The 24,682-nt window shown below is 38.5% G+C and overlaps 1 pseudogene; it reads left to right on the forward strand.

Annotated features, from left to right (window-relative positions):
- The first annotated feature begins 344 nt into the window (after positions 1 to 344).
- The window catches only part of LOC109258023 (peptidyl-prolyl cis-trans isomerase FKBP8-like), a 32,708-nt pseudogene continuing 8,370 nt past the window's right edge, over positions 345 to 24,682 (forward strand).

Raw genomic sequence — 24,682 nt, forward strand, 5'->3', positions numbered from 1 at the left:
CATGCTCTATGGTTTAATCTAAAATTTAACTTTAAAATGGAATGCAAGGCAAATGAAATACGTATTTGCCATTAGACTCTGATTCTACCTAGATGAACAGTAGTTGAAAAAATTCTAATTAATTGAATTAATTAATTGAATGTTCTTCTTTAGTGTTGTTGGAGAGTTACATTAAGTTATGTAAATAACACCAAATTCCATTGGATCATAGTAGGTCTATTACTTTAAAAAAAATTAAATCTTTATTCATGAATATTCACTTTGGTGAGACACTTGTGGCTTAAGGTGGGCTTCATAAAAAATAGATTCTGAGATGGATATTTGGGTGTCAGGTTTATTAGGGAATGCCCTCAGGAATACTGCTAGGGAGTAATGTGATGCACGTGTGCAAATTTTCTCAGATTGAGGCAAAGGATCCAGGCCTTATTACCCTTCCTTCACTGACCAGCCCACCGGATGTGAGCTGCCCACAGCGGAGAGGATGTGCAAGGCAGCCTCCTTCAAAGGAAGAGCAGTTCCCCAAGTATGATGCAACTGTGAGCTCTAACCACCCAATGCTCCAAAGCAGTGCAGAAATAACTACCTCCCTCCTGAAGGTGGTGGGTACACAACAGTAAGTGCTACAAATTTAAAAAAAAAAAAAAAAAAAAAAAAAAAAAAAAGTCTTCCAGTATACCATTGGCATTCTGACCATGATATCATTAATACTGAAATTGAGACCTGAAAAGAATATAGGTCATCATCAAGCACCAACCCTCTCGGAGCATTAAGGGGGAAACCATACAGATACACTCTACAAATCAAACAACTTTGAAAGACACTGGACTAATGCCGTTCAGCTCAATTTCAACTCCTGTTTATCCATATTCTATATATTCCTCCTCAGGTTCCTCACTTGGATGCCTAAATGGCATATTAAAATAAAAATCAACCATTTGACTTTCCCTGCATAAGTGTGCTTCTCTCCCAAGACACCTCGCTTCAGCAAGCGGTACAGTCATTCTTCCAGGTGCTCAAATTAAAATCATCTGACTCAGTATACCTCACTCCCTGTTGTGCATCCAATGCGTTAGTACATCATGTAGGCTCTTCCTACAAACACAAGTAGAATCCGAGCATGAACACAGTCACTCCTTTAGCATAAGCCTCTATCTCTGCTTGACTATTGCAGCAGCTTCCTAAGTGGTCTCTCCACCTCTCCCTTGCCTTGTAATCTATTTTCCACATATCAGAGTGATTCTTTTACAACTGAGAAAGACCATGTCACTCCTTTGCATAAAATATTCCAAACACTTCGTAATTCCCACACAGCCCCACTTACTATCTATCTTAACCACCTGCCAAATTCCCCTCACTCCCTTTGCCCTGCCTACACTAGTCGTGCTATTCCTAGAACACACCCACCAAACTCATGTCCAACCCCAACGGCCTTTTTCACTTGGCTTGATCTGCCTTGAACTCTGGGCAGAGAGTTAGATATCTGCATGGATGTTTCCCTCACTTCTGTGGTTCACTGGTGATCTTTTCACAGCTTTTGTGATCTTGAAATTCAACTTTGTTCTAATATGGCTGTTAGTATTGATGGTAGCTTACTTTGTTGAAATACCTAGCACATAAGCAACGAGCACAGTAGAAAAATAGAAAAGGTAAAGATGATGATGGAGAAAGTAATTTTGCAGTTTTGCTCAAAAAAAGAATGTTCTAACAATTACTGCCATATGGAGGGGACTGACACAAAGGTGGTCTCCAATGTCCAAAGGGGGTCCACAAGGTGCTAGAGAATCACCTGCTGGTGATTATATTCATGGGCTTGGATTACGGATTGGCCAAATGAATCTCAGGTTATCTTACACATCTGAGTTCATATGATTTTATTAGAATTTTAAAGACCTTTTTTTTTGTTTTTTTACTATTTTTTGAACCCCAAGATATTTTAATTCATGGTCAGATTTCACTAGACAATCTATCTCAACATGCTCATGGTTTGCCATTAAGATGACTCTTTTGTAAATAAGGTAAAAAGCAGCAGACTTTTTTGAAGCATTCATTATGCATATGAGTACTTGATTAGAAATATGGCAACGGGAAATAAATAATCTCTTGAAAGTTCATTACTGAATGATGCTATCATGTTCTAAATAAGCACAGTGTGAATTTCAGACTGGCTCATTAATCATTAGAAGACAACTCTAATCAGTGGAATGTGACTCTAACTTTACTTTGGGGCAATTGTACTTGATTGAAAATAACAGCCAATTAAGAAAAAAAAGTACAAATGATTGGCAAGAAGGAAAGAGAGAACTTTAAAATCTTAGACATAATGACTCCATTGATTGCTAAAAATTGAGTTGTTTAAAACTTTCAGTTTGTTATAGTTGCCCTGAATTGATCCTGCACTATGGAGACTAAGAGAGTAATTTCTAAATATACTATACAGCATTCATTCTCTCCTTCCTTAGTTTAGAACCCCAATTATATCTGACACTACAATGCACACATGGAATGGGCCACATTTCTAGCGATCTGCCTTTATGGTTAGGTGACAAAATTCTGGAGAATGGGTTGTAACTTAAAGTGATGGGGAACTTCTGAGGAGAAGGGGCTATATTTTCTGACTGTTTTTCAAGAGTTGACTCAGCAGAGAGATATGTTATTTTGCCTTCTCCCTTCCTCCTGCCTGAAGATCAAATTTGATGGATGATGCTACAGAAGTCATCTTAAATGTGATTCTAAAGAGGGTAGCCAGTTAATGGTGGAATGGCCCTGGACAACTACCTCTCTTATGTGAGAAGGAAATAAACTTCAATCTTGCCATTGTTTTGACTTTTCAGAAACAGACAGCCAAACTGAAGAGGATAATGCTCTGATGCATGACATTATACTGAGTCCAGTGGACTTACTCTCTAGAGCACAACAAAGAAAAAATGCAGTGAGTCCAGTAGTTACCGGTTATCTGTCATAATCTTTTGCCCAGGATTGCTTCCTCTGCTATAACAGTATCTCAGCTTTTGTAGAGCCATCTCTCCATCATTGGAAATTATTCTGCTGAGACCGTAGAACAAGATATCCTCTCTCCTGAGCAGGAGGTAGATCCATTAGCCAACCTTGAATGATTGGATTCCATATGCCCTAATCTTGAACCTTGAGCGACATAGAAGATGGACTTGGGAGCAGATTCTTCCACCATCATCCCAAAGGGGCAACTCTTGGTTTCTAGCCAACTAGACACTGTCCTTTATTAACTGTCCTAATATTAACTGTCCTTTATTAGTGTCCTAATCACTGTCCTTTATTAACTCTAGTTATATGTCTTTTTCTTCAATACAGTAGTCCTCCCTTATCCAAGGAGGATATATTCTAAGACCTTCAGTTGATGCCTGAAATCATGGATAGTACCAAACCCTGCATAGTATGGTTTTTTTCTATGTATACCTATGATAAAGTTTAATTTATAAATTAGGCACAGTAAGAGATTAAACATAACTAAGAAAATAATTATAATAATGTATTATCATTAAAGTTATGTGAATGTGGTCTCTCTCAAAATATCATATTGTACTGTACTCACCCTTCTTGTCATGACGTGAGATGATAAAGTGCCTATGTGATAAAATGGAGTGAGGCCAATGACACAGGCATTGTCATAGCAGCATTAGGCTACTATTAACATTCTGACAATACATCTGAAGGAGGATCATCCTCTTCTGGACCACCATTGACACAGGTAACTGAAACTGCACATAAAGCAGGGAGAGTACTGTAAATTATGAGCTACTAATACCATTTCAACATTCTTATTTCATCTTTGCTTTCTTTAAGGGAAGGGGCTATATTTTCTTTTCTTTTTGCTTATGTAAACAAAAATGGGTTTTTTTATTCCAAATTGTACCTAACACATGACTAAAGTTGGCCCAATACTTGGTATTAATTAAACTCAGAGCTCATGCCCACTGAAGTTGTCATATTTTATACAATTTTTAGACAGTGCTGACATCAGCTAACTCCTAGGACTTCTGAGATTCAGCATTGGTTCTACACCTGAATGGGATCTTAGGTCACTACTACTTAATGCAACTGGTTACAGTAGAGGTTTAATAAGATCAGTATAATAAGGCCACTTACCTTTCTCTAGTTTATGACTCTGGAATGTACCCTTAGTCAAGCTAGCCATATTATAGATAATGCCACTGACCACCAGCAACATTTGGAGTGCATAAATTAATCTTCACTCCTGGAATAGCAAATCAAGGATAACATGTATGCTAACTTAGTAGAATTTGAACACATTTAGTACAACCCCAGTTGAGTACCATAGAACATGATCAACGTATACTGTACGTATTACTGTAGCAGAGACTGGTCTAGAATACTAAGCAGACTGACTCTTGTATCTATGCTCTTTCCCCATGCATAATTGTGAGGTACAAGCTTTAGCTCTGGATTCAGGGAACTGGATTAGCATCTACATTTTCTAATTTGATCAGCATAATTTATATAAACTAAGACTCTGTTTTCTCACTTCTCATCTGTAAAATGAAAATGATTGAATTAATGAATACATTGAGCTTGGAACAATACCTTGTACTTGGAAATGATATAATACTATAAATGTTGGGTATAATTATTAAGATTAGCAATAATTATTTTAATAATACAAAAGAATTTTATATGTTACTCATTTTATTTTCCACTGATCAATGCAGGATTTAGCATCAAAATTTATAAAGGAAAATAAACACAAAAACAAAACATAGTAGAAAGGTTTTGACTTACCTCCTTTAACTATGAAATATCAAGTGGATAAAAAAAATTGAATTTATTTTCATCTCTCAAGTTCTTAGAATATCAAACTTTTTCTTAGAATATCAAACTTTTAATCAAATATTTGGTTGAGAAAAGGTCACTTATTACTATGGTATACTGTCTAAAGCTGCACTCAGAGGAAGTTTCATAGTTTTAAATACGTACATAGGCCAAGATGAAAAAATAAAAATAAACTTGTAGAAATGCAAGAAACTGGAAAATTGCCAAATTCAATATAAGTAAAAAAAAATAAGAGAATTTAATAAAGACAGAAATTAATGAAGTAAGAAAATGAAAAAGTACTTGAAGTAATAACTAAGTTAAATAGCTGTTTAATTGAAAAAGTTATAACTTTTATTTAATCCAAAGGGAAGAAGAAAAAGAAATGAGAAAATGAAAAATAAATATGGGGAAATAATCACAGATATTGGAAAAAATTAAAATCATCAAAATGTACCACTTGATCAAACTCCATGAAAATATAGTAATTAATTTCCTAGAAAGATATGTATTACTCAAAGTGACCTCTACAGTGGGAAGTTGTTTTTAATTGAATAACCATAGAAGTAATTTGTCAAAGAGCTATTTCCTTAAAATAATTTAGTAAGCAGAGTGGGTTTGTGTAAGTAAAACCATTCTGTTACATGGACCCTCCAGGAGAGGAAATGCTGACCAGTCACATTAGGCAACCCAGGGTGGGGGTGGGGTCCAGCAGACTGACTTGCTGTGTCATTCTTCTTCCTGACTCAGTCCTGGCCAAATGACACAGTGACACCTGCTGGGAGTTGAGCTTTCCTCTGAGACTTTCCTCAATTTCTTTACCGTGGGTCTTCAGTTTTTCACAGGGATAAAGCTCACTCTGGACCTCAGGATTTCATTGTCCAGTTAGCTTCTGCTCTCTGTGATTTCCCATTGTCTTTCTGATGTGCAGAAACAAAGTGAAATTTCTCATAAATGATGACTTCTCTCGACCCTAATCTCCACAATTCTTTTTTTTCTCTCTTTCTCTTTTAGGGAGAGAGAGTGAGCGCACAAGTGGGGGAGGGGAAGAGAGAGAAAGAATCCCAAGCACGCTCCAGGCTCAGGCTGGAGCCCCAGGTAGGGCTAAATCCCGAGACCCTGGGATCATGATCTGAGCTGAAATGCAGAGTCGGACGTTCAACTGACTGAGCTACCCAGGCACCCTCACAATTCTTTTTTCTATTATATGAGTTTATGTTTATTCACACATCTTTCTTCCTTTCGTTCAGCAAAATCTTAAGGGGCAGAGGGGCAAATGCACACACCTGTTCTGTCACCTTTAACAGAAAGAATTTGTATCATTGCTCAGAAGAGGTCAGAATGTAAGTATTGAAAGTACAGCATATACTTTTGAAATAAACAATTCCACGAAAGCATTTTACTGAGATATTTATACTTACAGAGGCAGTGAAATAGCCTCAAGCTGTAGCAATATAGTCATCAGATCTATTTAATGTCAACATAGTGGGTATCAATATACTTTAGCACACTACTTGTTATTGGTAAGAGTAAAGATCAAAAATATAAAAGGTGACTTGGCTGAAATATATACACTATGTAAGTGTAGACTACATATATGTTTTAAAAAACACCTACACTTTCTCACTAAAAAAATACATCTCTTTTCCTCATTTCCCACGTTATTCTGCTGTATTGAAATTCTTATCTCTTTTTTTTATCCCCACCATTAGGGAAAAAAAAAAAAAAAAGGATTGGATGATAGGAACTTTGAAAGACAGTCTTGGATTCTGCTTAGCTTTCAGCCTGATACTCATAACTATCAAATAGGTAAGCCATCCTTTAACAAGATTCTAACATTCTTGGGGTACCTCGATGGCTCAGTCGGTTAAGTGTCTGACTTTGGCTCAGGGAATGGTCTCACAGTTAGTGAGTTCAAGCCCACATCAGGCTCTCTACTGTCAACACAGAGCCTGCTTCAGATCCTCTGTCTGCCTCTCTCTCTGCCCCTCCCCAGATCACTCTCTCTCTCTCTCTGTCTCACAATAAACAAATAAACATAAATAAATAAACTCCAACATTCTCATATTTCATATTAAATCGAACTACAATACCTACTTTTAATATCTGAGGATTTAAGTAATTTCTATAAAATTTTGTATGTGAGACTTAGCATTTATTTTGTTTTTAAATCTAGCTTCAGAAATATGGCATCTCCAAAAATCAAAGTGTTCTAGAATAAGTGCTAACAGGAAACCAACTTGTAAGATTTTTTCCAACAAGCTAATTTGAAAGACATCATTTACTTTATGAGACAGAGTAATCTGTCTAAATAAATGTTCTCAATTCTTTAATGAGTTGATCACAGATTCACACACAATGTAACTGTATATGTGAAAACTTCATGTGTATTAATTTCAATGTCTATAATGTCTATAACAAATAAACTCAGGTGAGCAAGTTTTAAGAGACTCGGTATATCAATTTTATATTAATTGGATTAATATATTCTGGTTGTGTACTTCATAAATGACAAGAAAATGCATTATGGTGTTGACTTCCTGATAACACATTAAAACAATTGGTTTCTTAACATAAGGGTGAAAGGTGACCTCAGACCTAACTCTTGTTTGAACCGTCACACTGAGAAGTATTTCTTTCATAATGTGATAGGCTTATAACAATTTCATTAGAAATAATTTGGTTAATTCAGTGGGAAAAATAGAAAAACAAATTATTTGACATTCTCTGATCTTTCCTTTCCTGCTTCATCTCCCATACTGTCACCTTTAAAAGATGCTGACACTTGAATTACCTAGTTCTGCTCTCTGTGTGGTAGCTTACCCAGACTCTGAATGTCATGGCCACTGTCAACTCCAAGTACAGCTTTTCATCATCCTACGGCTTTGGGTGGCAACAATGAACAGGGGAGACTCTTTTGTTCCCTGCTCAATGGCATATGGTAGTAATTTTAAAAATATTTGATAAATAAGTAACTGAATGAAAATATAATGAATGCAGTAAGCACAGCAGACTTAACAAGATAAACAAAAATAAAAGATAAATAAAGGTAACTAAAACTACTATTTGTAGGAGACTTTGGGGGAAGAACTCTTCCTATCCTTTGTTCACCTTGTTATTTGCAATTTCTTGCTAACATCTGACATCTTATTGACATGTTTCTTATTTTGTTGACTTTGTCATTCAGAAGAGAAAATACAGCTCAGCATCCCTCTTTTGAATTGCAGAGAGTGAAAACACTCTGGGCCAAGACAACCAGGCAACTGGATATAAAAATCCTGAAAAGGAATTGGAAGTTAGACTTGAGTGACAGCAGATATACTAAGAAAGGGAGAAAAGTGACAGCAAACAGGAAGAAGAAAACAAAAGACCACTCTGGTAGGGAAATTAGAAAATGTTGCAAAATTCACCTTGAGAGTAACGTCTATGGACTATTTTGGTATTGAAATTGAAACAGGATTTAGAAAGCCACAGAGATAATAGATAAAATGTTTCATTTAACTATCAAGAACATTCCATTTGACCAGTGGCTTATTTTCTGGGAAAATGCAAACAGAAGGAAAATAGTTTACACAATCACTATGCCTATAAATTAGTAGAGGTCTTATTTACTTTTTGACCACAGAGGGGAAACAGAACTTTACTGTCAGAAGTACTGTGCACCTCATTCAATTCCTTAAGTGTCCAAGGAAAAAGTGACAATGCACAGCAGAGTCAAGCCACCTGCCCAAGTGAAACTAGAACCTGTACCTACTGACTTCTAGAGAGATGGTCTTTTCAAGATTTATTTGATGGTGTTTTTTTTTTTTTTTAAATGATTGGACTTCCAGCTTCAATACCATTATGGTAGAGAAAGGCAAGGGCGGCCAGGGAAACCTGCCCACAAAGGAAGTGCAGATCAATGGACTGGGATGGGCATGGACAGATTTCTGAAATGGTAGCAAATGATGTCATATGAATCTTCCCAAAGATTCATTAAACAAACAAACAAACAAACATTTGGGGCACCTGAGTGACTCAGTGCGTTAAGTGTCCGGCTTCAGCTCCAGTCATGATCTCACAGTTCACGAGTTTGAGCCCCATGTCAGGCTCTGTGCTGACAGCTCAGAGCCTGGAGCCTGCTTTGGATTCTCTGTCTCCCTCTCTCTCTCTGCCCCTCCCCACTAGTGTGCATTTGCTCTCCCTTTCTGAAAATTAAATTAACATTAAAATAAAACCACAACTGTTTCTTTTAATGTTTATTTTTGAGAGAGAGAGAGAGAGAGAGAGAGAGAGAGAGAGAGAGCGTGCAATGGGGGTTGGGCAGACAGAAAGTGAGACACAGAAACTGAAGCAGGCTCCAGGCTCTGAGTTGTCAGCAAAGAACCTGATGAGGGGCTTGAACCCAAGACCAGGAGATCATGACCTGAGCTGAAGTCAGATGCTTAACTGACTGAGCCACCAGGTGCCCCCCAAACCACAATTATTTAAAGGTACTAAGGAACTAGGTAAGTGCAAACAAAAGACAAGGGAAATTGTCATCTCAAAAACTTGTCATTCAGGTTAAGAAATGCCTGAATATGCTCCAAAGAGCATCTATAGAGAAAACATTCAGCCTATCCAGCTCAGAAATGCAGAGAAAAGTGCTCAGCATTAGAGTCACAGCTAAGAATGTAAAAGGCAAATCTGTGAGAGAACTGCAGAAGTGCGAAGACCCAATATTTGCACATTAAATTCTGCAGAGGTCCCTCACCACCCACTAAACTATAAATGTGCAAAGCAGAGCCCTGGGTATCTGGCAAAGAAAGCAGGGAGAGGCCAAATAGAAATAAAGTGCGAAAGACAGATTTATCAGGTGAGATCTGTGAGTTTGCTGCTTTCTTAACCAACTGCATTCCCCGACTCACCTGCCAATCAGGCTTACTGATTTGAAACATCAAAGAAAAGAGTCTGATGCTGGCAAAATATCGGAGTCTTCAGAAGCAGAGTAGCCATGATAGGTGAGTCTAAAAATGTGAAATATGTTTTGCCTGAGTCGGCAGCTTATCACTATGCCATCCCAGTGAAAACCTTCAGGGAATTAGGCTTAAAAAAAAAAAAAAAAAAAAAAAAAAAAAGCAGCAGCTGTTTGCTGTGAGGAATAAGAAGGATTATCAGCTGCTTCATTTCCAATGGAAAGAACGAAGTTACAGTTTGAATCCAAGAAAATTAACCGACTGCTGTGACAACAAATTCCCAGAAGAAGACAACAGAGTCCAGAGTTGCTGCAACTTATTATCTACAATGTCCGCTTTTCACCAAACATTATTAAATACACAAAGAAAGAGGAAAGTGTCATCGATAATCTGAAAAAAATACATAACACAAGGCAAGTGGGACCTTACTTTCAGTTGGCCAGATGATGGCTCTGTTAGATAGCTACTTCAGAGCAGCTTTTATGTGTTCAAAAATTAAGAAAAAATATTTTAAAAGAATTAAAGGGAAAAAAAGGTCTAAAAGAGTGAATGGAAAAGATATCTCAACAGAGAAGTGGAAAATATATAAAAATAGAAATTCTAGACTATAAACATTGAAACGAAAAATTCACTAGATGGGACTGGGGAGCCTGAGTGAGTCAGTCAGTTGATTCTTGATTTTGGATCAGGTCATGATCTCACAGTTTGTAGGTTCGAGCTCCACATTGGCCTCTGCACTGACAACAGAGCCTGTTTTGGATTCTCTCTCTCTTTCTCTCTCCCTCTCCCCTTCCCCCCTCTCTCTCTTTCTCAAAATAAATAAATAAACATTAAAAAAATTTACTAGATGGATCAACATCAGATTGAAAGTGGCAGAAGAAATAACTGGTGAGATGTATAAGAAGATGAATAGAAATTGCTCAGTCCCAAGAACGGGGGGGGGGGGGGGGGGGGGGAGGGAGAAAAGTACTAAAAAAAATAAATAGAAAAATAAAATAGAAAAATAATAGTAAAATAACCCCTGGGATAATACCAAGCAGCCTAACACACAAGTAAGTAAAGTTCCAGAAGGAGAGGGGAGAGAGAGACAGGTATAGAAAAATATTTTAAGAAATTATGCCTAAGCACTTCACAGACTGGTAGACAATCTTAACTTTCAGATCAACAAATCAAAACAAATACTACACATATACATAAAGGATAAATATAAAGAAAACCACACTGAGTCAAACTGCTGAAAAAATTAAAAAAAAAAAAATCTTGAAAGCACCTGGAGAGAAAGAACACAAAACATATACAAGAAAAATGATACAATTAGTAGCTGGCTTTTTACCATAGTAAAAGGAGTCCAGAAACATATTCAAAGTGCTGAAGAATTTTTTTCCAGAAAAATTTCCTTAAAAAATAAACGGTGGATATTTTCAGATAAACCCACCATGAGGAAATTCATCTCCAGCTGATCTCCTCTATAAAAGAAAAAAAAAAGTGTTAAAGGAAGTTCTATAGGCTAAAGGAATTGTTCTCTGACTGCAAGATAATGAAATTACAAATGAATACAATACATCTAGAAAAGCCCCAAAGATACATAAATTAAACAAGTCAGCTCTACACAAGCTAGGGGTCAAAGAAGAAATCACAAAAGAAGTTAGAAATTCATTTGAACCAAATGATACCGAAAACTTTACAGGAGAGTGGGGTTCTTGGGCCCCACACCATGAAAGGAGTGCCAAAGGTCAAAGGCACAGGCAAAGTGTTAGATCTAGACTACAGGTCTAGCTGAAGGCAGACACAGTGTTAACAGAGTAGTTACTCAAACCCTCAAAAGAGAGCTCTGCTTAAGTGGAGAAAGCTCCAGCCCGGGTTCCCACTCTGGTCTAATACGTTAATGAGGGAAAGGGAGGAGAAAAAATACTCCATCCTGATTGGTTGGAAGGGCCTCATGCTGACTGACCAATATTGGCAGGTAATTCAGGCAGCTCTTTGACACTTTTCGGAGAATGAGTCCTCTGTTTTAAGTCCTGTTTGTCTATGGGGCCACATTCTGGTTCCGCTTTGTAAGAGAAATCAGTTTAGGGGCGCCTTGGTGGCTCGGTCAGTTAAGCGTCCCACTTCGGCTCAGGTCATGATCTCACGGTTTATGAGTTCGAGCCCCGCGGGGGGGCTCTGTGCTGACAGCTCAGAACCTGAAGCCTGCTTCAGATTCTGTTGTCTCCTTTTCTCTCTCTGCCCCTCCCCCACTTGTGCTCCGTCTCTCTCTCTCTCTCTCTCTCTCTCTCTCTTTAAAAAAAATAATAATAAATGTAAATAAAGGGGGGGAAAGGCAGTGTAATGATAACATCCAACAGAAAGTGCCCCCTTGCATAATGTTTTTTCACTTTGGGCTTGTTCCCTGTCTCAAAAACAGCAAATCAGGGGTGCCTGGGTGGCTTGGTCGGTTAAGCGTCCGACTTCAGCTCAGGTCATGATCTCACGGTCTGTGAGTTCGAGCCCTGCGTCGGGCTCTGTGCTGACAGCTCAGAGCCTGGAGCCTGTTTCGGATTCTGTGTCTCCCTCTCTCTCTGCTCCTCCCCTGTTCATGCTCTGTCTCTCTCTGTCTCAAAAATAAATAACATTAAAAAAAAATTTTTTTTTAAAACCGGCAAATCAACTATGTGGAATTCAACGGAAATAGGGAAAACAATATATGTTTCTATTACAAAAGAAAAAGGTCTAAAACCAAAAATCTAAGTGTCCACCTCAGGAAGATAGTAAATGTAGAACAAAATTAAGCAGAGGAAAGGAAAGAAGGAAGAAAGGGTGGAGGGGAAGAAGAAAGGAAGGAAGGTTGGTTATAATCGCTTTCAAGTCCAACCTCTGGTTCATTTCAGAGTTTCCATCTGTTGATCTTTTGATTATTTTCCCTTGAGGATTTCTCATGGTGTCCTGTCTCTTTGCATAGTGAATATTTGGGGATTGTATCATGGATATTTTGAAAATTACATTGTGAGACATGAGACATGGAGTCCTGTAACAATCCACTAGAGAATATTGATTGGTGGTGGTGGTGGTTTCAGAAGGCCGTTTACCTAGTTGAGTTCAAACCTGAAGTTCTAGCTTCTCTTCCATGGATAGAGTTCCAATGTCAGCTGAACTTTCAAAGCCTTTGCCATGTTGCTTTTAGTGTTTCCTACAGATGCACAGCTCCAGCGAAGCCAGGACTTGTGTCAACTGATAGGCACACTTGGAGCCTCCCCCACCTTCCCTTCTCTCCTCTCTGCAACTTGCCACATATTCTCTGACTCCCAGGCTTCCCTTTTCCTATTCCTCTGGCTTGAACGTTGTCTTGTTTGGTTTTATGTTTTGGTTTTTGTTTTGTTTTGCTTTGCTTTTGGAGTTTTAGCTACTTGCACCGGGCAGTTGTGCGCAATTGGAGTCGCCCTTGGAGCAAACAAGGGCTCCTTTTCCTGTTCCTCCGACTAGGGTTTCTCTCTGAAATTTTCTCCCTGCACCAACTGCACAGTTTCACAGTGAAGCTGCCTTTGATCAGGGCACAAAGGTAAAAGAGGGGGAAATAATCAGGAAACTCAACGTTGTAAGGGTCATTTCTCCGGTTTGGTCTTTCTCCCCCGATTTATTTGCTGTTGTTAATTTTCCGAGGTCTCAGGTAGTTGTTTGGTTTTGGCATTCTGTCCAAAGTATTTGGCTGTAATCGCTGAGAAAGATAAAGAATAGTGGGCTAACTTCATGCTGATTAGCCCCAGAAATCTAGGGGTGATCTTGTTCATCTGCCCCTTTTTCCAAATTTTCTGTGATAAGCACAAGCATTACTTATATATTTAGGAACAAACATAAAACAATACAAAAAGTCTATGCATTAAGTTTTCTAAAGCTGCTTGTAATAGGAGTTGTTTTACAGAATTTCAGCCCAGCATAATTGAAAGAAATGGAATACTGTCACTTCTGTAGGATTCTGTTGTTTATATGTATTTGCCTTCTTACTACAACATATGCCTGTTGTTAGAAACTGTCTCTTACCCATCTTTGTTTCTGTCCACCGTGCTCAGCACTGCATATAACCCACAGTAGATGTTAAATTGCTCTGGATTAGATTATCTGATATCATAGCTCAGAACTTCCTCTGTTTATGTGAAGTGAAGTCCTCTCTGGCTATCTGCTGTAAATAGCTGACTATGTGCTTTGTTTCTCCCTTCTTCCACCCCCACCCTTCACTATTTAATTCAAAATCCTATAGTGACTTACAGAGGAGCTGAGTTGAAAACAAGACTCTAAATATTTAATAATAACAGCTTTAAGAAGAAAAATTACTTCTGTCAATGGTATGTCAAATGGACTTAAAAATTATTTTTGCAAGAAAATAGCAAGATTCCTATTGTTACTGACCCTTCTAAAGGACCTTTCCAAAAACAAGAGATTATGTCTAGACCTTGAGAAAACAAATGACCAATGTCCATAGATATATGAAATTAAAGATATTGATCATTTGGGATAAATTTTAACATATCAAAAGACTGATACAATGATACCTTGCATATAATTAGTCCTAGATCACATATCTGACTCATTTTGAGAAAGTACTTATTTGATCAAAAATTTTTCTAAAAATAATGAGCAAAAATCAATGAAGAGATGAATTTTATTTTTTTTGTTTGTTTTATTAGTATGAAAACAGTAATAAATCAGGTTCTGAACTCAGATAATTGAATTAGTTGTAAGAGTTGCTAATATTACATAATAATGAGAACAGTCACCATTCTACTGCATCGCTCACACTGGTTTAATAAAATTATTTTTTCTAATATGCAATTAATATTGAAATTATAATTTTTTTTAATGTTTATTTTTGAGAGAGAGAGAGAGAGAGAGACAGAGTGCAAGCCAGGGAGGGGCAGAGAGAGAGGAAGACACAGAAACTGAAGCAGGCTCCAAGCTCTGAGTGATCAACACAGCGACGGACATGGGGTTCGAACCCACGAGCCGTGAGATCATGACCTGAGCCAAAGTTGGCTGCTTAACCAACTGAACCACCCCAGGGCCCCTGAAATTATAATTCTTAAAAAGAGTATCATGATCTCAAATTCTGCCATCTTAACACAACTATGAACATTTTCAATTTTCTTGAAATCATTTTTTTTTTCTGGGCATCTGTTTCTCATTTAGCTTTAACGAGTCTACACAATTTATACCACACTTTCCCTTTTTCTAAGCCTTACTACGATGCCGTATTGTCTTCATCACCTTAATTTTCACTGGTACTTATGCTAAAAAGAGATGGCACCATGGCTGTTGCAAACAGTTTTTTGGTAGGTAATTAAGCCCATCCCACTTTTTACTTAATTAAATTATACTGTTAGAGGGGCACCTGGGTGGCTCAGTCGGGTAAGCGTCCAACTCTTGATTTTGCCTCAGGTCGTGATCTCTAAGTTTGTGAGCTCCAGCTCCAGCCCAGGGTTGGGCTCTGTTAGCATGGAGCCCAACAGAGCCTGCTGGGATTCCCTCCCTCCCTCTCTCTCTGCCCCTTCCCCACATGTGCACGTGCGCATGCTCTCCCTCTCTCTCAAAATAAATAAACTTTAAAAAATAATACTGTTTTAAAATTGTATCCAATGTGATTTTCTATTTTTTGATGTTTTTCTTAGTGGGAATTCTCAGAAGTAGAATTGATGGTCTAAAATTAAAATTATTTTTTTATATTTCTGAAAATTGTTATTTAATTGGTGTTCCAAAATGTTTTCTTTTATCAGCAATATACAAATTTACTTTCTTTTTACTTTAATTTTTTTAATGTTTATTTATTTTTGAGAGAGAGAGAGAGAGAGAGACAGAGTGCAAGTGGGGAAGGGGCAGAGAGAGGGAGACACAGAATCTGAAGCAGGCTCCAGGCTCTGAGCTGTCAGCACAGAGCCCAACGCTGGGCTCAAACTCACGAACTATGAAATCATGACCTGAGCTGAAATTGGACGCTTAATGGACTGAGCCACCCAGGTGTCCCTAAAATTACTCTCTTTACTGTACTTTTTAAATCATTTAGTGGTATCTTTCCTTTTATTTTTTTTTAAGTTTATTCATTTTGAGAGAGAGAGAGAGAGGGAGCATGAGCAGGGGAAGGACAGAGAGAGGGAGAGAGAGAATCTCAAGCAGATTCTGCACTGTCAGCCTACAGCTCAATGCAGGGCTGAAACTCACAAACCGTGAGATCAGGACCTGAGTGGAAACCAAGAGTCAGACACTTAACTGACTGAGCCACCCAGGCGCCCCAAGTGGTATCTTTTTGAGGGTGATTGACTCAACAAATAATGGCATGCTGGTGTTATTGTGCACTTCTTTGATTACTAATTAGGCTTAAATGTTTTCATGTTTTTATTGTATTATCTTTTGAAGATTGTTTTTATGCCCTTTGTTTTTAGGAACGAGCTTCTTATAGATCTCTCTGATGCTAAGCAACAAGGAAATGTTTGTAATCATTTTTTAATAATCAAGGGAACAACGATTTAAAGCCTTTGTAATCTCATTTTCACCAATGCTACTTGTGGCTCATGGAAACCAGTTTTTTTTTTTAATTTTTTTTTAATGTTTATTATTGAGAGACAGAGAGTGTGAGCAGGGGAGGGGTAGAGAGAGGGGTAAACACATAATCTGAAGTAGGCTCCAGGCTCTGAGCTGTCAGCACAGAGTCCGACACGGGGCTCGAACTCACAAACTGCGAGATCATGACCTGAGCTGAAGTTGGTCACTTAACCAACTGAGCCACCCAGGCACCCCTGGAAACCAGTTTTTAATACGTCTAGTTGCTGAACATGAACTGAGCATATAATAGAGACTAGACTCTTTACACTTGCTATCTCATTTAAATATTTTTTTCCATCCAGTGAGGTGGGTACTATTATATACTGTCAGTTTAGAAGTGACTGGAGAGATTTTTAGAGAGGGAAAATTACCAACTATCACACAGCTGGCTACTGCTGAAGTCAAAACTAGACCCATACCCCACATACTTTAACCACCACAAGCCACCAAATAGAGGATGTGTTTTTGACACATCCTGTCACACAGACGCTGTCAGAGAATGATCTGATGCATACTGTGGCATTTCTGAGCTCTCGCCTTAGCCTTGTAACCAGAAAATATGCAAGTAATGGTATATAGTTTACCCCTCAGCATGACCAAAGAGCTGGAATTGTAGAGATATTTTCATCATTATCTGTGTGAGTTGAGCAGACCAGGATGGAATAAAACCTTGGCCTTCCACTAATCCTCAGTCTTCCATTAGCCCATTGAGTGACCCCAGGAGGTTATTTAAGTTCTCGAGTCACAATGGTCTCATCTTTAAAAACATCATTCACAAAGATTTCCTTGGATTAAATGAGATTATATATGTAATGGACCTGACAGGATGCTTGGTACATGATAGGTGCTCAGTAGACAGGTTTTTGTTTTTGTTTTTGTTTTTGTTTTTGTTTTTGTGTGTGTGTGTGCTTAGTTTGCAAGACTTGATTTGGGTGTGCAGTGTGTCAAATGACTCCAAATGATTTTCTCAGACTCTATCTTTCCTGAGAGTTACTAAACTACTTAATTCTTGCCGAGACTTTAATCGGAAGAAACTGATCCATTTTAGAACTTCTAACAAGTACTTACGCATTGGAAACTTTCCAGTGAAGACTAACTTAGCGCATTGCTGGACAATTTCATGTCCTCCAGAATCTCTGTACCTTGACTATTCATCATGTAAATTCCTGAAATAGGTTTAAATAATTGATTGAGGGAAAGAATAAAGAACCTCATACCGTTAACAAGATTTAATTCTGACTCCCACAAGCCTGATTACCTCCCTGAAAAGTACTCTTCTGTACTGTGGCTCCTGTCTCTTAAAACAATTAGCCACGGTCTTGATTTTTGTTTCTGTTCATTACCTATAGTCTTTATCTTCGAAGTAGGTGTGGATAGTGGATCACTACTTTTTTTTTTGTTAATATTTATTTATTTTGAGACAGAAAGAGAGAGCATGAGCAGGGAAGGGGCAGAGAGAGAGGGAGACACAGAATCCGGAGCAGGCTCCAGGCTCTGAGCTGTCAGCAGGGCTTGAACCCACCAGCCGTGAGATCATGACCTGAGCTGAAGTCGGACGCTCAACCGACTGAGCCACCCAGGCGCCCCATGATCACTACTTTTTAATCCAACACTGATATAGGCACCACTCTAAGATATCAGTACTTCTTTGGAAGCAATTTATTTTGTAGAGCCTTTTATAATCTAATTGTTCCTGATTCATGATTTAGTTTAAGGAGATTCTCAGTGAAACATGCTCTATTCTTCTGTTTGCTCATATCATATTGCTTTCTGCAGGGGGATGGTAAGCTATTTGGCCTTTCTCACACGATCACAGTCTTTCTCTTGGAATAACTAGGGTTATTGGCTTTATTAAATTCAAGAGAAGTACAATTTCCAAAGTATGTCTCACTTAGGAGCTGGGGCCACTGTATCTAATTTCCTTCACTCAGTAAAGGCGGTGGAAAGAATATTTGGAGTATGCAGAGAATAAATAGGTTAGCTAGATATTTAAGTCTGACTGTGAATGACACAAAGGTTTCATTGTTTTAAACTGCTTTGCAGTACCTCCTATATTATAATTATTGTCTGTTTGGGCTTTAACAATCCAGTGCTCACCTAATTAAAATGACACTGTTAACTCTTATTCAGGCTGCGTGGTATTTCTATTCCTACTATGATGGATAAATCATTTGGAGGACATAACCCTTCACAACCTTTATCAAGACCTCACACTGTAATCTGTCAGAACTAGTCCCTGAATACAGTTCTTCTTTCTTCTGCTGCTGAACATTTATATAGCAATGAAATGTTAATAACTCCTAAGAGAGTTGGCTGGATTGTACTATATTTTAGAAGGAACAATTATTTCTCAGAGGCCCCAAGATTTAAATTGGATAGTCTATCCAGGGTCTTCAACCTCAGAGACTTCTCTAGAAGTAGAATGATCCAGAAAAGCCATTTTGGATAGGCTTTGAAAATTTCATCTTTTCTAAAGAAATTGTATTGAGGCCAATAACATAAATATGGTTGGAATATGGTTGGAATATTCCTTTCTTGACTGCCATATATTAAACGTTTGACTTCCCTGAATTTCCTCACTTACCACTTCACAAAATACATGACTCTTCTCTTGGCCATGGTATGATTAAATGCCATTCAGCACATCTGATCATAATATTTTGCACATAAAAACCTAGCTACTATGCACCAGAGTTGACAGGGGTAATCCTTACAATTTCTATGTAATAATGCCAAGTTTCCTTTCTGTGTATAGTTCACATTTGGTTTATCTATTTCTGTTCTTGATTTGATTCTGGCCAGAGCCATGCAAATGTAAGAACTTATATTAATCTACATCTCTGCCTGCCACAGTCATCTAAGTTTCCACTTTATCCTCTGTAACTATGGGTAGGGTTTTAAAATCTCACTGACATTTAGAAGAAATTTTAGAAGAAAAATGTGTGTGCTGGGTGGTGCTTTAATAGTGATTCTCTCTCTTGTCAGAAGCTCCTTAATTCCTAAAATGACTTTTTAGTGGCTTGACTATGTACTGTTCACTCAGCGTATGTTTTGAACATGGATGTTGGACAAATATTTGCATGGCTCAGTTTTATTCTTTCCTTCTGTGAGTTTTGACATTTCTTTCTGATAGTAAGTTTACAAGAAATTCAATCTCAATCTAAAATCTAATTATATGTATATCAAATGTACATGCATATTTGTTTTGGTCACTCCACAGAAGTAGATGAACCTATACCCAGCATTTGGTTTAAATGTTAAGACTGCTGGGCCGCCTGGGTGGCTCAGTCAGTAGAGCGTCCGACCCTTGATTTCAGCTCAGGTCATGATGTCACAGTTTATGAGATCAAGCCCCACACCAGGCTCTGCACTGACAGCTCAGAGACTGCTTAGGATTCTCTCTCTCCCTCTCTCTCTGCCCCTCCCCACTTGCATGCGAACACGCTTTCTCTCCCTCAATCTCAAAATAAAGAAATAAACATTAAAAAAAAAATGTTAAGACTCCTGAAGCCACACACACCAAGAGAGTAGGAAAAGGTTTGTTATATAATGAGGCTTTTGGAGGGAGCAGGCTGCCTCCTCAGCAGGTCCAAAAGTGATTTGGGAGAGCAGGGAAAGGAGACTAGTTCAGGGTTGGGGCTTTTTATTCTATTTAGGGCTGGGGCTGCAGCGAGGCTCCTGCATGTGGCTTGAACTTCCTGTGTGAGCCCAAGGAGGAAGTACCAGCCTTTCTTATCAGCTTGCCCAGATGTGGGGAAAAGAAGCAGAGAGGTTTAAAAACTATCAGTAAACAAGTATCAAAAACCAGAGTCAGACTCTCAATACAATACCACACCTGAATACACCCACCTACCCATGCTGCCTCCTTTATCAAATCTTCCAATAAGACTTCTGTGCAAGGACTTAGGTTCCTTGTCACCCCGGCTCCTAATTCCTGCTCCTTTGTGACTCTCACTTGCATTTCATCTCCCAAGGGGGCTTGTGTCTTTGCATTTGGGTTGATCAACATGCAGAATTCAGTCCTGGTACGTGACTGAAAAATCAACTAAAACAAAAATATCTCACTTACACAAGACACTTGTATTTGTGGCAGGCTACTCTAAATGTTTGATCACCCAAGGGGAGAGCGCAATAGGGAGATTATTATCCCCAACGACAGGAATTTGCCACATCTCTTAGAAGGCAGAAGTGCCTACTTAAGTTTGAACTTTAAATAATTAGAAGTGGTTTTTTTTATTTATGACATAAATAAAGCCATTCCCCTGTGATTACATAAGATTTTAAATCTAAGTAATCTAGCAAGTGTGCATGTGTGAGCACTGACACACACACACACACACACACACACACACCCCTACCCAATGCAAAAGAATGCTGATATGTGGTTTGTTGATCTCGGTGACTCCCTTGATACTGAATGAGGAAACTTCACACAAACTTGTCCTAGACTCAGGAGACTCAGAAATTCTGATATTCCCTCTGGAAAATGAAACTGAAGATCACAAAAGAGCTTTTAAATCAAATTGTATCATTTGTATAAAATTCATAAAGTGGAACTCTTACAGAAAGTATCCAAATTCATTTTTCCTCTTTTTCTTCCACTGAAAATATTCCTCAGAAAAAAAAAAGGACTAGAACCACTTCTGTTTCTTCCTAAGATATATAGTCACACCTCACCTCCCCTAATGAAATGTGGGACTAGAGGTGAATTACTTTGAGGGTCAACTTGGCATCATGAGTTGAATTTGTGTGTGAACGTCAAGGCTCTTTTGCTCGCTTGTAATGACGTCATGGTATTTCCTGAGAGAGTTGGGTCTGCAAGCTACCGTGGGCTGCTTCCTTCCCAATCGAACCCCCAGCAAGATTCCTCCTCGAGAGGACAATCTGATGAATGTACTGGCTTGATCTTTGTATTAGAATACGAATAATTTGGATGATTCAAATATAAATTTCAAGGTGTATTTTTCCCCAGTTCTGGGACATATAGTTTTAGAAACAGTTTATCCATCTTTTATGGAAGCAAATCAATATTTTGCATAATGAAGAGTTCCATAGGGCTACCCAATACTAGAAAATATTCAAGATTAAGAGACGCTTGCCTCACCCAAATTTGCTAAAATATTAGGAGGTGATTTTATAGGGGAAAAATTACACATGTTCAGTTCTACATATGTCAAATATAAAAATCAAAACTATTACGTTAAGCTTATGATATTAGATACCTACAATTAATAATGTACCTATTTTCTCATTCAATTATTTTTTTTGCAAGTAATTTTCTTGATTGATATAATTCAAATGACTCAAAGTGGTTTCTTATAAAATGTTCTCAAGGATCCAAATGAATCAATGAATCTTTATACTTAAACATTTCACTTGCTTTCTCTCTAAAACAGAGAAATTGGTTTTAAAACAGATGATACATCCTGATATAGCCTTTGGCCCAAACTAATGCTGACTGAGGAAATCAGCTGTATAATTTCTATAATCTATTTTTGGATTTAAATCTTTGTGAACAAATTTATATTAATAATCAAACAGTTTTAAATCAGGCTAATTAGAATTTGAAAGTGATCAAGACCAGTGATATTTCTCTTGAAAATACCAAGGTTTTACCAAGCTCTCTGGAGCCAGAAAAGCCTCATTTGAGTTCTCAGTTAACTAATCATGCTGTTTTTGGCAAGGCACTTGTCCTCTTTGTGCCTCAGTTTCTGCATCTTCCAAATGGAGATAAAACTACCTGCCTCAATAGGCTAGTTGTGAGAACTGATGTAAATGAAATGCTTTTCAGAAAAAAAGCAGAGCCTGGGGACTTGTTCAGAGTGGCACCTAGGATTAGAGTAACTAATTTCATACTGCATATTCTGAATATTTTTTTCTTCCCTTCTGAAAATATATATTCCTCTGAACTAGTATGTCAGCTCCACAGCAAGGTGAGTTTTAAGTCTGTCTGGCCTGTGCATGTCTCAAGTGTATCATTTATACTTGCTCAGGTGCACATGATACAAAGAAACTGTCACACACACACACACACACACACACACACACGGAAAATTATCTCTCTTCTTCCTGTTCTGAAGATGTTTATACTGCAGGAAATACAATATTGTATGAAGACTTTCTTTTATGTATAAAATACAAAGCTTTTATCCCAAGCTTTATGCCAAATACAATTGAGCTGAAGAAAGCTTCCTTCTTACAAAAGCACCTGCAAATGTTTAACTGGCTAATGTGACAGAGGTTATTCTTACAACTTCACCGGTTTCTAGGCCCATTTTTTTAAAAAAAATAATGTGATGGGATAATAATTTGAGATGCTCTTTTGGGCTAAGAGGCGTCAGAGAAAGAGGAGAGATAAAAGATAGAAACTTCCCAGATTTTTTTTTAAGTTTATTTATTTGTTTGAGAGAGCCAGACAAAGCTTGAGTGGGGAGAGAGGCAGGGAGAGAGTGAGAGAGAGAATCCCAAGCAGGCTCCTCACTGCGAACACAGAGTCCGATGCAAGCCTTGAACCCACAAACGAGATCATGACCTGAGCTAAAACCAAGAGTCAGATGCTTAACTGACTGAGCCACCCAGGTGCCCCAGAAACTTCTTAGCTTTTTGATTCAACCCACCATCAAGGTTTAAGACAGGGTAATTTAGGAGTGATCAGTTAGCCAGAACTAGTTTTTCCTACTTCCACTCAGCTCCAAACCAGGTAAACCTCCTATAAATTCAAGGAGCGAACTGAGAGTATCTCGGCATTGGTTTTTCTCTGTCCTGTATCTTACCTTCACCCCACAATGCATCTGGGTGGACTTTGGAGTAACAGTAGAACTCCTCAGAACAATTTTGAGGATGGTTCAGGAACGGAGAAGACCACCAGCGCCTCTGTATTCCAGTGATTACCAGCCTTGCTGAGGTCCTCCCACCAAATGGTGTGAAAGCTAGCCTCAAAAAGCCTGTAGGGGGTGTTAGAAACATGAATTGTAGCTTCTAGGCACCATAGAGGGCTGTGCAAGGGCAGCCAAGACTTCTCACTGTCCAAAAGAAAGGGTACAGAATTTGGATGAGAGAGGGAATGGTTAGGGCAAGCCTGGAGTTGGTTCCTTCAGCTGAGACGAGCAACAAATGTGGCAACAGATGTGCTGCTCTGTCCTTGCCCGGGGCTGGTTGTGAATGCAGTTCCTTGGTGAGACAAAATTTCTCTTTGGTAAAAACTTGGATTTCTTTGAGAGACTGATATGTTTCTCTCTCTCTCTAAGTTTATTTTTGAGAGAGAGAGAGAGTGAGCAGGGGGAGAAGCAGACAGAGAGGGAGAGAATCTCCAGCAGGCTCTACTCTGTCAGCATGGAGCCCAATGTGGGGCTCGAACCCACAAACCATGAGATCATGATCTGAGCTGAAACCAAGAGTCAGACGCTTAACCAAGTGAGCCACCCAGGTGGCTTGATGTTTCTCTCGCTTTTTAAGACTTGAATTCTTTAGCGCAGTTGGAGGTTCACAACAAAATTGAGAGAAAGGTACAGAGATTCCCCATATGCCCTCTACCCCACACATGCCTCGCCTTCCCATTATCAACCTTATTTACCAGAGAGTGTTACATTTGTTACTATAGATGAACCCACAATGACACATCACAATCACCAAAGTCCAGAGTTTATTTGAGGGCTCACTCTTGATGTTATATATTCTTTGGGTTTGGACAAATGTATAATGGCATGTATCCATCATTAAATGTTATGCAGAGTATTTTCGCTGCTCTAAAGAAATCCTCTGTGCTCTGCTTATCCATCCTTCCCCACAGTCCATCCCTGGTAATCACTGAACTTTTTATTATCTTCGTACTTTTGCCTTTTCCATAATGTCATGTATTGGAATAATATAGTATGTAGCCTTTTCAGATTGGCTTCTTTTACTAGTAATGTCTTCTTTGACTTTTCGTGGCTCGATAGCTCATTTATTTTTCATGTTGAATAATATTCTTTTTTTTTTTTTTTAATTTTTTTTTTCAACGTTTATTTATTTTTGGGACAGAGAGAGACAGAGCATGAACGGGGGAGGGGCAGAGAGAGAGGGAGACACAGAATCGGAAACAGGCTCCAGGCTCTGAGCCATCAGCCCAGAGCCTGACGCGGGGCTCGAACTCACGGACCGCGAGATCGTGACCTGGCTGAAGTCGGACGCTTAACCGACTGCGCCACCCAGGCGCCCCTCATGTTGAATAATATTCTAATGTATGGATGTACCACAGTTTATCTACCCCTTCACCTCCCGAAGGACACCTTGGTTGCTTTGGAGTTTTGGCAATTTTGAGCAAAGCCATATACATCCGTGTGCAGGTGTTTGTGTGGATATAAGTTTGTCATTTCATTTTGGATAAATACCAAGAGACATGA

Source organism: Panthera pardus, unplaced genomic scaffold, assembly GCF_024362965.1.
Source record: "Panthera pardus isolate Hobbes unplaced genomic scaffold, ASM2436296v1 HiC_scaffold_16, whole genome shotgun sequence".
Taxonomy (NCBI): Eukaryota; Metazoa; Chordata; class Mammalia; order Carnivora; family Felidae; genus Panthera; species Panthera pardus.